This window comes from Plecotus auritus, assembly GCF_963455305.1.
Source record: "Plecotus auritus genome assembly, chromosome: 5".
NCBI lineage: Eukaryota > Metazoa > Chordata > Mammalia > Chiroptera > Vespertilionidae > Plecotus > Plecotus auritus.
In genome coordinates this window covers 83,555,294-83,569,212 of record NC_137776.1, presented here as the reverse complement: position 1 = coordinate 83,569,212, position 13,919 = coordinate 83,555,294, and the positions used below count along the sequence as shown (strand labels likewise).

Genomic DNA, 13,919 nt, shown 5'->3' with positions numbered 1-13,919 from the left:
CACGATTCTACGGGTGGACATTATGGAATCTCCCTATTGCTTTTGCATTCTTTCTGTGGCTGAGGTAGACATTTGTTTTGCTAAACAAATTCTGAGTGTGTTTATATTAGTAATCACAGTAAACATTTTTTAATGAATCCTGGAAGGTCCAAGCCATTGGGTCACCACCTCTGAATATGCACACCCTCTGCCTAGCCGGAGAAGTGGCCTGGCCAACAAAGCCTTGGAGTCCTGTGGTTAATCCATTTCTATCTGCACCATGGAACTCAGCTGTGTTTTAAACTGGGCACGAATAAATCAACCTTCATCCCTTGATTTCTGAACAGCTGAGATCCTCAAAAAAAGAATTATTAAATTCATTGGACAGAAAGCCATTTAATTAACTTAAGGGAAATATTTCAGAAAAATCAATGTGATAGTGAATTCTTAGAAATCAGAATTCTATGTGGAAACCAATGAGTTCCTTTTGGCTCAGTAATGACACAGCTCTTAAGGACCCCTTCGTCCCTTTTCTAGCACTCCAGGATACTTAGTACAGCCTTGAGGCAGACAGAAAATGTGGTTATCTTGTCTTACCTCCCTGCTGGAAGCACCTCACTCAACCTTGTCCCTGGCAGTTTTGGGAAGCTGAGAAGTGTTAATTTGAGCCTCACCACTGGCTCTTGTTTTCAAGGGAAAAAAGAAATGTCAAGAGAATATCATATGAAGAAAAAAAATGTCATCCATTTTGTAGGTACATCCAGACCCTGATGCTACCAAACATCATTATACTGATTTTCACCACAATGCTGCAGAAATCCTTGTCTAAATACAGCTGGCTGACAACCGTGGTCTAAAGGAATTATCAATGATAGGTGACTCCTTTATATTTAGCACTAACCTAGGATCATTTGCAAATACAGAAGCAAAAGAGATATGATCCTTAACCTCTAGGCATTATACAATCTACTTAGAAAATAATATTAGCGTAAGAAGAAAACAAAAACAGGTTTTCAAACTGTTCACGAAGGTGCTTTGGAGGTTTCAAAAATATATAACTTATTTTTTTAAAGATAAATAATGAAGTATATAAAAATGTCATCAGGCAAATGTTGATTTGGGGGAGTGAAAATAAATTTAGGGGGTAGATGAATTCACAAATACAGAATCTACAAATAATGAGAATCTACTAAACACAAACACACACATACATCTAAGGTGTCTAGACACAGTACCTAAATATTATATGAAACAACTGGAAATAATTCAAGATAAAATAGATTAAGTATGAGTACTGAGATCACAGAAAACACAAGAGCCATTTTACATCGTTCAAAGGAGGGGTGATCAATGCGGGCTGTGAGCTGATATTTCATGAAACTGGAGCATGACTCAGGTTTTGGCAGAGTGATGCAGCTTGACTAGCTAACCAGGCAAAGGGTGGGACTTTTGGTCAAAGAGAAAACTGAGTCTTGGGAACATGGCGGCTGACAGAATGGCAGGGAGGGAGAGAGTGTGACAGAGTATAGGAGTGAAAGGGGCGTGTGTGGACATGTGTGGTGTGTGTGTGTGGTGCGTGAGGGAGAGTTAGATAACCCAGGAGTCCCGGGAACTGGCAGATCGAATTCTCCTAGATGGGGAGCCCCTGCTACCACAGCAGGCACTCCCAGGCCACAGTGGCTTTGGCACAGAGCCCATGCCATCATGTAGAGTGGAGTAAAGGAGGCCAGGAACACAGCCACACCAATCTCCAGACTGACCTTGGACACCACACCCAGACTGGTGCAGGGAGCTGCTTGCCAGCCATAACTCACGTGAAACCACCACCATGCCCCGGCAGTGAACAGTGCGGTACCACCCCATGGTTCCCAGATGTCTACAGTGAGTGCATGCCAGAGGGACCTCCTGAGCTGTGCCTGCTCACCAAAGTCCAGACCCGGTATCCTAAAATCCTGCACTTCAAGTCCCCATGCTGTGAGTATAAGCCAGGGGTATCCTTGCCCCGCCCCACCCCCAGTCCCAGTACAGAGCCACAGCCCAGGCATGCCCTCCACAACTGCCCAGACAGAGGCATCAGCTGGTATATGCTCCACCCCTGGCCCAGGACAGATCTGACAGTGCAACCTGGTGGACCCAGCCACAGGTCACAGGACCATGCTGCAAGTGTGGCCACACAATGAATTGCATGCCAGAGGGCATTGAGCCCTCATAGGGAGTTGCATACCAGAGGAACTGTGCACATGCCCCTGCTAACCCTGAGTATCTGAACTGGACAACTGAGGGACCAGAGCCATGGGAGAAGGGGATACAACTCAGAGCACAGACAACAAAGGTGTGAAACTCAAGGCAATCCTGGCCTTTGGGCTAGTGAGTCTAGGATCATTGGACTGCTAGGGGCTTTAACCTCTCGGACCCCAAGCAGGGTGCCCAGGGCCAGAAAGAGGCAGCAAAAAATGAGAAGACAAAGACACAATCCCCAAAGGAAAAAAAAAGGAGGAATCACACTCAAAAAAAAAGGAACTAAATGAAATGGAGGGAAGCAATATGTCAGAGAAAGAATTCAGAGTAATGGTTATAAAGATGCTAAACCATCTAGATTAGAAATTCACCAACATATGTAAGAATCTAGAGTGGTATGGCAGCAATAGAGAACATAATGGACGGTTTCAACAGTAAACTAGAAGAAGCAGAGGATCAAATCAGCAAGTTAGAAGACAGGGTAGAAAAAACACCCAATCTTAATAGCAATTGAAGAAAAAAATTAGAAAGCAGAAGGATGGTTTAAAGGAGCTTTGGGACAAAATGAAACAAAGCAACATCCATATAATAGGGGTTCCAGAAAGACAAGAAGAGGAGCAAGAATTAGAAAACCAATTTTTAGAAATAAAGACAGAAAACTTCCCTCACTTGGGGAACACAAGCACAGGGAGTCACAAACAAGATGAACCAAAAAAGACCCACACCAAGACATGTCATAATTACAATGGCAAATGTTAACAACAATGAGATAATTTTAAGGGCTGCAAGAGAGACAGAAAGTTACCTACAAGGGACTTCCCATTAGACTATCAAATGTTTTCTCAACAGAAACACATCAGGCCAGAAGGGAATGGAATGAAGTATACAAAGTGATGCAAAGCAAGGGATTGAATCCAACAATACTCTATCCAGCAAGATTATCATTCAAAATTGAAGGGGAAATCAGGAGCTTCACAGACAAAAAAAAGGCTAAGGGAGTTTATCACCACCAAGCCAGCAATGCAAGAAATGCTAAAGGTACTACTATAAAAAGAATAAATAGAAAGAGAAGAAGGAACACAGGCATAAAGAATAAATACAGCTACAAATAAGTACTTATCAATAATAACTTTAAATGTAAATGGATTAAGTGCTCCAATCAAAAGACATAGGGTGGCTGAATCGATAAGAAAACATGACCCATATATATGCTGTCCACAAGAGACCCACCTCAGAACAAGGGACTCACACAGACTGAAAGTAAAGAGATGAAAACATTTCTTTTCAAACAAACAGAAATGAAAAAAAAAATAAAAGCTTACTGTAGCAATACTTATGTCTGACAAAATAGACCTCAAAGTGAAGGCCATAACAAGAGATGAGGAGGGCCACTTCATAATACTAAAGGGAGCAATTCAACAAGAGGATATAACTCTGGTAAACATATAAGCCCCCAATACAGAAGCACTGAAATACATTAAAAAAAAAAAAAAAACTTCTGGAAGATATCAAGGGTGAGATTAACAGCAATGCAATCATAGTAGGGGATTTTAATACCCATTGACATCACTGGATAAATCATCTAGACAAAGAATCAACAAAGAAACAGCAATACTAAATGACTCACTAGATCATATGGAATTAATTGACATCTTCAGAACATTTCACCTGAAATCAAAGGAATGTACATTCTTCTTCAGTGCACAGGGACATTTTCAAATATAGAACACATATTGGGATGCAGGCAAAGTCTCTTCAAATTCAAGAAGATAGAAATCATATCAAGTATCTTCTCATTCACAATGGCCTAAAATTAGAAATCAATTACAATAAAAACAATTAAAAAATCAAGCAACTTAGAGACTAAATAGCATGTCATTAAACAATGATTAAGTTACCCAAGAGATCAAAAAAGAAATAAAAAGCATCTGGGAAACAAATGACAATGAAAACACAACATTCCGAAATCTATGGGACACAGTGAAAGCAGTCCTGAGAGGGAAGTTTATGGCTCTACAGGCCTACCTCAAAAACAAGAAAAAAATGGTAATAAATTATCTAACCCTACATCTTAAAGAATGAGAAAGAGAACAACAAGAAAAGCCCAGAGTAAGTAGAAGGAAGGAAATAATAAAGATCAATAAAACCAAGAGCTGGTTCTTTGAAAGGATAAACAAGATTGATGAACCTCTAGCCAGGCTCACTAAGAAGCAAAGAGAGAGGACCCAAATAAACAAAATCAGAAGTGAAAGAGGTTAAGTAACAACCAACCCCATAGAAATACAAAGGATCATAAGAAAAGATACTATGAACAACACTATTCCAATGGACTGGACAACCTAGAAAAAATGGACGTATTCCTAGAAAAATACAATCTTCCAAAATTCAATCAGGAAGAATAAAACAATCTGAATAGGCCAATAACTATGGAGCAGTAATCAAAATACTTCCAGCAAACAAAAGCCCTGGTCAGGACAGCTTCACAGGGGAATTTTACCAAACTTTCAAAGAAGAACTAAAACCAATCCTCTTCAGACTCTTCTAAAAAATTCAAGAGGAAAGCACACTTCCAAGCTCTTTCTATGAAGCCAGTGTTACCCTAATTCCAAAATCAGATAAAGACACTACAAAAAAAGAGAATTACAGGCCAATATCTCTGATGAAATGCTAAAGTCCTCAACTAAATTCTAGCAAATTGGATCCAGCATTACATTAGAAAGATCATACACCATGACCAAGTGGGATTTATTCCAGGGATGCACGGATGGGACAATATCTGCAAATCAATAAACATTATATATCACATAAACAAACTGAGAGGCAAAAATCACATAATCATATCAATTGATGCAGAAAAAGCATTTGACAAATTCAACATCCTTTCTTGATAAAAACTCTCAGCAAAGTGGGAATAGAGGGATCATACCACAACATAATAAAAGCCTTATATGACAAACCAACATCCAACATCATACTCAATGGGCAAAAAATAAAACCATTTCCCCTAAGAACATGAACAAGACAGGGATGCCCACTTTTACCACTCTTGTTTGACATAGTACTGGAAGTACTAGCCATAGTGATCAGATAAGAAGTAGAAATAAAAGGCATTCAAAATGGAAAAGAAGAAGTAAAACTGTCATTATTCACTGATGACATAATATTGGACATAGAAAATCCTAAAGACGCCATCAAAAACTATTTAATTTAGCCAAAACCGGTTTGGCTCAGTGGATAGAGCGTCGGCCTGCGGACTGAAGGGTCCCGGGTTCGATTCCAGTCAAGGGCATGTACCTTGGTTGCGGGCACATCTCCAGTAGGAGGTGTGCAGGAGGCAGCTGATCGATGTTTCTCTCTCATTGATGTTTCTAACTCTCTATCCCTCTCCCTTCCTCTCTGTAAAATATCAATAAAATATATTTAAAAAAAAACTATTTAATTTAGTAAATGAATTTGGCAATGTAGCAGGATACAAAATTAACACCCAGAAATCGATGCATTTTATACTCCAATAATGAACTCACAGAATTAGAAATTAAAAAAAAAAAATCCCATTTACCATTGCAACAACAAAAAAAATAAGATACCTAGGATTAAACTTAACTAAGGAGGTAAAAGACCTGTACTCAGAAAACTACAGGACATTGAAAAAGGAGATAGAAGAAGATATAAAGAAGTGGAAGAATACACCATGTTCATGGATTGGTAGAATCAACATCATTAAAATGTCCATACTACCCAAAGCAATCTATAGATTCAATGCAATCCCCATTAAAATACCAATGGCATATTTTACAGACCTAGAACAAACTCTCCAAATATTAATATTGAATTTAAAAAGACCCTTAATAGCTGCAGCAATTCTGAGAAAAAAAGAACACAGTTGGAGGGATCACAATACCAGATATCAAGCTATACTACAGAGCCCAATGTTCTCAAAACAGCAGGGTACTTGCGCAAGAACAGACATATAGACCAATGGAACAGAACAGAAAACCCCAAAATTGACCCAAACCACTATGCTCAATTAATATTTGACAAAGGAGGCAAGAGCATACAATAAAGTCAAGACAATCTCTTAAATAAATGTTGTTGGGAAAATTGGACAGATACTTATAAAAAAATGAAACCTGACCACCAACTTACACAAATACAAACAAACAAACAAACAAACAAACAAACAAAAAACTCAAAATGGATAAAAGACTTGAACATAAGACGGAAACCATTAAGATCTTGAAGAATCCATAGGCGGCAAAATATCAGATAAAGCTCATAGCAATATTTTTACTGACACATCTCCTTGGACAATGGAAACGAAGGAGAAAATAAACAAATGGGACTACATCAAAATAAAAAGCTTCTGCACAGCAAAAGAAACCATCAACAAAACAAGAAAGGCCACTGAATGGGAAAACATATTTACCAATGTATCATCTGAAAAGAGTTTAATCTCCAAATTAACAAAAGGAAAATAAATAATCCAATCAAAAAAATGGACAAAGGACATATACAGATACTTTTTAGAAGTGGACATACAGAAGGCCACGAGACATATGAAAACATGCTCAAAGTCACTAATCATCTGAGAGATGCAAATCAAAATGACAATGAGGTACCATCTCACACCTGTCAGAATGGCTATCATCAACAAACGACAAGTGCTGGTGAGGATGTGGAGTAAAAGGAACCCTCATGCACTGCTAGTGGGAATGCAGACTGGTACAGCCTCTGTGGGAAACATTATGGAGTTTCCTCAAAAAATTAAAAATGGAACTCCCATTTGACCCAGTAATCCCACTTCTAGGAATATATCCCCAAAAGTCAGAAACACCAATCAGAAGGAACATATACAGAACAATCCTTGTGTTCATAGCAGAACAATTTACAATTGCTAAGATTTGAAAACAGTCTAAGTGTCCATCAGCAGATAAGTGGATTAAAAAACCGGTACATCTACACAATGGAATACTACACTGGTGTAAAAAATAAAAAAAAGAATTCTTACCATTTGCAACAGCATGGATGGACCTGGAAATCATTATGCTAAGCGAAATAAGCTGGTCAGATAAAGATAAATATCACATGATCTGATCTTACTCATTTGTGGAATATAATGAACAACATAAACTGATGAACAAAAATAGAGCCAGAAACACAGAATCACCAAACAGACTGTCAAACCTCAGAGGGAATGCAGGAGAGGAGAAGTGGGAGGGGGAAGGATAAGAGGTCAACCAAAGAATTTGTACACAAATAAGCATAACCAGTGGATATAGACACTGGGAAGTAGAGGGGAAGGCTGAAGCTAGGGGGCAGGAGCAGGCTGGGAAAGGACAATGAGGGGGGAAAGAGGACATATGTAGTACTTTCAACAATAAAGAATTAAAAAAAAAGAGAAAGAAAACTGAAACAAAGGCTCCCAGTCAGGAGTAAGTTTTGTCCTTATTGGTTTATGAGGAAACCAGTTAGATTATAGTACAGAAAATAATACTGAGATAGTAGTTGAGGAATAGGATTAAAGAATAAAAGAGAGATATGAGATATGAGAAAGAAAAATTCCAACATGATTTATTCATTCCTTTGTTCATGCTATAAATGTTTATGGACAACTTTTGGCCATTCACTGTTCTAGATGCTGGAGATGTGGTCAAGTTCCGTGAACATGTATTTAAATGGTGGCAACCCCCAAATTAAATAAGTAAGTTACATCACTGTAGCTAGTAGTGAGTGCTATAAGGAACATCAAGCATCATGATGTGATGGGCAGTGGTATGTTTAGGACAATATTGGATATGGGACTTCAGTGTAAGGCATCTGAGGAGGTGGCAATCTGAGCTGAGACCAACTGATGAGAAAGAAGCAGTCATGACATGGTCTGGGGGAAGAGCATCCCAAAGAGAAGCAACCGCAAGGCAAACTCCCAGTGGCAGGGCTATAGATTTACCTTGCTGGCCAGCTGCGAAGTCTGTGTGATGGACTTACAGTGACTAAAAAGTAGAAAATGTGACCAGCAAGGGAGCTGGACCATGGAGTGTCTTGCAAGGTGTAGAAAGAGGTTTGGGTTTTATTCTAAGTACAATAAAGAGAAACTGGAGGCAAGTGGGGGAGTGATAGGTTCTGAGTTAAATTTCAGAAACATCATCCTGACCACTGCAGTGGAGTGTGAGCTGTGGGGGGAAGGAGCTGGGAGGCCTTTATTTGGAAGGGTAAACATTAGAAAAACTTGGAAAGTTTTAGATAAGAACTTACCAAAAGCAGTTTTCATTCTGGATTGGTAGGTCAGAAGCCCTGGACTCAAAGCCCCCCTTTTCCAGTTTGCACTTTGCTGGGCAAATCATTGGAGCTTTTTAGCCTTCAATTTTACCGCGATGTAAAATGCAAGGGCTGGACTCATTGTCCCTTTAAGTGCTAAAGTTCTAAGAATTCAATTGCTCAAGACAGTTTTCAGGAAGAAAATGCTGTGGATACTCTCAATGGTAATGGAGATGAGGAGAGAGGAGAAAAGGGACCTCCACATTCTGTAATAAGAAGGCTGCTAGTGGGGACTTGAGAGCTGTTTATCTAACGTGTGATGATGCCACATGAATTGTCAGTGGCTAAGCAAAAAGTGAAAAGAGAGAAAACAGAGGCAATTTTTAAGATATTTATTTGAAATTTTGGGAGGGCAGGAAATGAAATATAAAGAACTGTGGCTCATGGGTACTACAGAGTCAAGTGGAAACCTTTTTCAAGTTATAGAAAACTGAGTTGTTTGAAGAACTAAGAGAAGAGGGGCCACTGGAGAAGACAGCAAAGGTGGGGATGTGTGAAGAGGAGATCTGCAAAGCAGAGAAGGCAGAGGATGAAGGGCATGGAGAGGAAATTAAGCTCTTTCAAATGTGTTTCCCTGTAGCATATCACTTTGAAGCTTAATCTCCCAGTTTGTATTTCTAAATCATTGGTTAGTGTCTGGCATGGATTCTTACAGAACAAGGACTGGAGTGTATGTAGTCGACTTGAGAGATGCAGAGAATACCAGTGGGGAAGCAAATCAGGGAAGGGAGGGAGCCACTGAAGGGCACACTAGTAAGTAACCAGAGCTAAACCCATGGGAAACTCAGGGGAAAGGGGCAAAACACAGACCTCAGAATCACCCCGCCCCAGGGCTGAGGAAGCTGGGCGCTTATGCACCAATCCCTGAGTCAATGGCAACTTCTGGGGTGTCCATTTCCTAGGACTCCAGCCTGCCATAGGCAGCGAGCTTTGCACACTGCTCACATGGAAGTGGCCTTTGACATACTGAGAACCTGGAGCCAGCTCTGTGTAGCTGGGGAGGGAAATGAGGCTGGGTGGGCTGATGGGGCTAGCCCACAAGTAGAGGAATTTTGCCTTGGCCCTATGGGCAATGGGAAGCCATTGACCGTTTTCAAGTGTGTGTGTGTGTGTGTGTGTGTGTGTGTGTGTGTGTGTGTGGTGACTGTAGGACTTGGGGTCTGAAATAGCGCTCTGGTGCAGTCTGGAGGACAAATTGAAGGGAAGTTAACAGAGATGTGTGAAAAATAAGATGCTACTACAATAGTCTAAGCAGGAGTTGACTGAACGATGACAAGCTCACAGAATGAGACGTCATAGTTTGCAAATCATCTTGTAATTTTGAGTCTTTAGTATGCAGTTCCTCCAGAATGACAAATAAACTAATGTTTCCTTAGGTCACTGTTGTTCTGAGAGTGGGCCCACAACCCCTGGCATCAAAGTCCACAGAGTGAAGAGAGGGGAGCTGTGTTGCTTGCTTAAAACTGGAATACCTTGGCCAACTGTGGCCCTAGCAAATCACAGTATCTAAGCCTGGAGCCTGGACTCTCTAGTTTCAGAGAACCCCGGGTAACTCTAAGCCATGTGGAAGTTTAAGAGCCTCTGGACAAAGATGTGCCAACACAGAACATGAGTCACTTTCACTTTAGGCAAGTTTTTGAGGTTATACCTTTGATCTAATTTTTATACTAAATAAGTAAATGAACAGATCATTATTAATTCAAATCACTGGAGAGTAAAAGGGGTGGCTATTCATAGTACACTGGGACTCTAGTTGTAAGTCAAGCAAGCTGGGGCATACCACCCAGAGCTTGCTAAGCACTGCTTCAGTAATAGACGCTGACTGTTGATATGCACAACAGAAGCTAGTTTATGTTGGTGTGATGAGAGATCCCTGGACAATCTCTGAGTTCTGAAGGCCCAATGCCCACCATGTATGGCTGTGCATTTCAGGGAAGCTGATGGCACTCACAGTTTGTAGCTACTCTGAATGGCTTCTACTGCAAAAGTTGCTGCGGTTCCAAGAGATAGGTTCTGTGTGTGCAAAATTGGAGGAAACCAGTTTTCCTGCTTGGAAAGCCTTCCTAATTTAAAAACAATGCTTGCTTATCCTTTATGTTTTTATAAAAAACTAGAAGCCCGGTGCATGATAAGTCATGCACTGGAGGGGGGGTGTCCCTCAGCCCAGCCTGCCCCTTCTCACAGTCTGGGAACCCTCAGGGGCGGGAGGTGACCCAGAGATCAGGGGAAGGTGACGCCCCATCACACCTCTGCTGCTGCCACTGCCAGCAGTGCAAGCTTCCGCCGGCCCTGGTTAACTGAGCCTTGGGCAGCCCTGGGAGGCTGGGCAGCCACCATCTGAGGCCTGCCTGTGCCTCAGGCTGGCCCTGGGCAGCTGCCATCTAAGGCTTGTCTGCACCTCGGGCTGGCCCTGGGCAGCTAGGCAGCTCCCATCTGAGGCTCGGCCCTGGGCGGCTGGGGAGCTGAGGAAACTGGGGGACTCTGGAGGCAGGTGTGTGGAGCGGCTGCGCCCGCCTAGGGGCGGGTCTGGCCTTGCCACGTGCCTGCTGCCCCAGCGGGCCTAAGGGGACTGGGCTCCACCATCTTGTGGCTGTGGGTGCTGCCATCTTTGAGGGCATGGTAGTCAATTAGCATATTCCCTCCTTATTGGCTGTGGGCACTGTGATCTTTGAGGGTGGGACAGTCAATTAGCATATTCCCTCCTTACTGGCTGTGGGTGCCACCATCTTTGAGGGCAGGGCAGTCAATTAGCATATTCCCTCTTTATTAGATAAGATAGGAGAAATCTGCCCAGCAGTGTCCTAAATGAGGTAGAATGTGGCAATTGGTTGTCACAATGGGCTCACAGTTTCAATAAGAAAGGTAATAAAAAAGTTTAAAGATTCCTGCCCCTCCCCCTTTCCCCTGCCCCATGCTCAGCCCCCCTGGGTGTGTGTGTGGTTGCCTGGACCTCAATGTGGTGGCCTCGGGGATGGCACTAGGTCTGAGCACAGTAGTGTAAGAAAAATTGAAGATTCCCAAGTCAGCGCAGAAGGGAAAGACCGCATGTCACCTTGGGACAGACCTTGGCATTTCACTTGATAGGATAATGGGAGAGTCATGGCATCTGTTTGTTGAAGTCTCTGAAGTTCCATCTCACTGTGAACTATTCTTGTCCAGGTGGGAACACAAACCCCTTTTCATCAATTGTTAGAACAAGTAGAAATAAGAAATCTACATTCCAGTTCTAGCTCTGCCACTAACCAGCTGTGTGATTTTATTCAAGCCACCTGACCTCCACCTTCTTCGATTTCTTCGAGAAGAAAACCCATAGAAAGAGACTAACTCAAACTTATACAATTTTGATCATCTGTAAAAAAGTATTTAAAATACTGCTGAAGTTCCAGGATTTAATACAGAGTGGCAGGAAAGTTAGACCTGCCTAGAACGCATACCTAATCCTATATAATAAAGAGGTAATATGCAAATTGACCATCACTCCAACACATAAGATGGTCGCCCCCGTGTGGTCAAAGATGGCCACCACAAGATGGCTGGCAGGGGAGGGCAGTTGTGGGCGATCAAGCCCAATGAATGAGCTTGACAGCTATGCTCCAGTCAAGCTCATTCATTCATTTCTAATGGGACTGCCCGTTCCTCTTACCACTGCTCAGTAAAAGACAAAAAAGAAACAAATAAACAAATAAAAAAAACCTCAGGAACATGTAGTTGTCTGATTCAAAGACAGCAAAATGAAATCATAGCAATATGAAGAGACATCCACCTTCAGAAAGCTAGTCAATCACAGAAGTTAGTACACAGGTTTCATTTTGACTATTTATTCATTTGTTAAATCCATCTAGTAATTTATAGTAAAAATATACAAAGCTATGATTTAGTAATGATCACATAAGGCAGAAATTGGGCTGGTGGCAGCAGGAAATGTTAAGTTCTTCTCAAAAGACAAAAAATAAGAAATGCCACCTAATATTTGTATAATACCATGGAGTTAAACCAAACCACCTCATACAGATCACTTATACATTTACAGCCACAGCAAAGAGGACAAATATCAAGACTCCCTTTAGAGACAAGACAATGGCTTTGTTCAGTTATAGAACACATGAGTCACGGGATGTAATGTACAGCACAGGGAATATTGTCGATAATATCGTAATAACTTTGCACAGTGACACATGGTTACTAGACTTCCTTGATGACCACATCATAAAGTATATTAATGCCAAATAACTATGTTGTGCACCTGAAACTCATATATCATATATCTACTATACTTTAATAAAAAGAAAGAGAAAACAGGCTCTGATTAGTTAAGTGACCCATCAACAGGAAGTGGCAGAGGCCAAAATTCGAATTCAGTTCTGATTTCCAATGTCACGCTCTTTCCACAAGCTCAGTCACTTCTTTCAATTTTCCCAAACACAGATGCCCTTAGTGGAGGTTCTATCAAGGATCTGTGATCTTCATTCAGCTGTGAGCAGTGCTGCTGACAGCTCCTGGGCTCCCGGGCCACCTCCAGGGAGTGGGTGATCTTATCGGAGATGTCACCTCTGGCCTCAGATGACTGTCAGCAGATTAGGTTTTCCAAGCACTACCACTTCATAGTAAATGATGATTCAATTAGTTCAAAATACACACACACACACACACACACACACACACACACACACATTACAAGCTGAATGGAAATGCAGAGGCCGGCGTGTGGCTGACAGTGAGCCCTGGTGGCGTCAGCTTCTGTGATTTATTTACCATTTGTTTTCTGGTGCCAGGGAGGGTGCACAGAATATATTGTCACTTTAGATAGCACTTCGAAAAATGCCATAAAAACATTCCCAGGGATCACTAGCAGCCTTTGTTCAGCACTAGCATACTAAATTTTAAGGGGGAAAATAGCGTCAGATAAATCACAGGATTTTAAAAGAACATCCCAATTTGTTCACAGTTTAAGATTACTACTGTCAGGCAAACATATAAAACTCTTCTTTTTCATCCCTGGATTTGACTTACAAAGTGAACTAAGCACACAGTAAAATCCCCAAGATTAAATGTGTATGATGGATAAGAGAACAAAGTGTTTTCTTTATGTCTCTAATATGAAGTCACGACCATTCGCATATCAATTCACATCTACTTCCTATTATTCTTCACTCAAAACACTCCTTGGCATCGCAGCCTATTGTCCATATTGAACATCTCTGTAAAGTTACATTAATAAATTTTCAGATGATGCTTTTATTGCCTGTTCCATCTATCAGCAACATTTATTTCCTTACCAAAAGTTCAATTCAAAAGGCACTTTATACAAAGGAAAACTCCACTGTGGAATAGAACGGTGTGAAAAAGTGAGCTGTAATTTTCCACCAAGGCATGCTCCAAGTGCCTGG

At 41.2% G+C, this 13,919-nt stretch overlaps 1 protein-coding gene across 2 annotated transcripts in view; it reads right to left on the bottom strand.

Annotated features, from left to right (window-relative positions):
• NCKAP5 (NCK associated protein 5) overlaps positions 1–13,919 on the bottom strand; it is a gene marked incomplete at its 3' end in the record, with an annotated part of 888,017 nt that overhangs the window by 313,127 nt on the left and 560,971 nt on the right. The window lies entirely within an intron of this gene.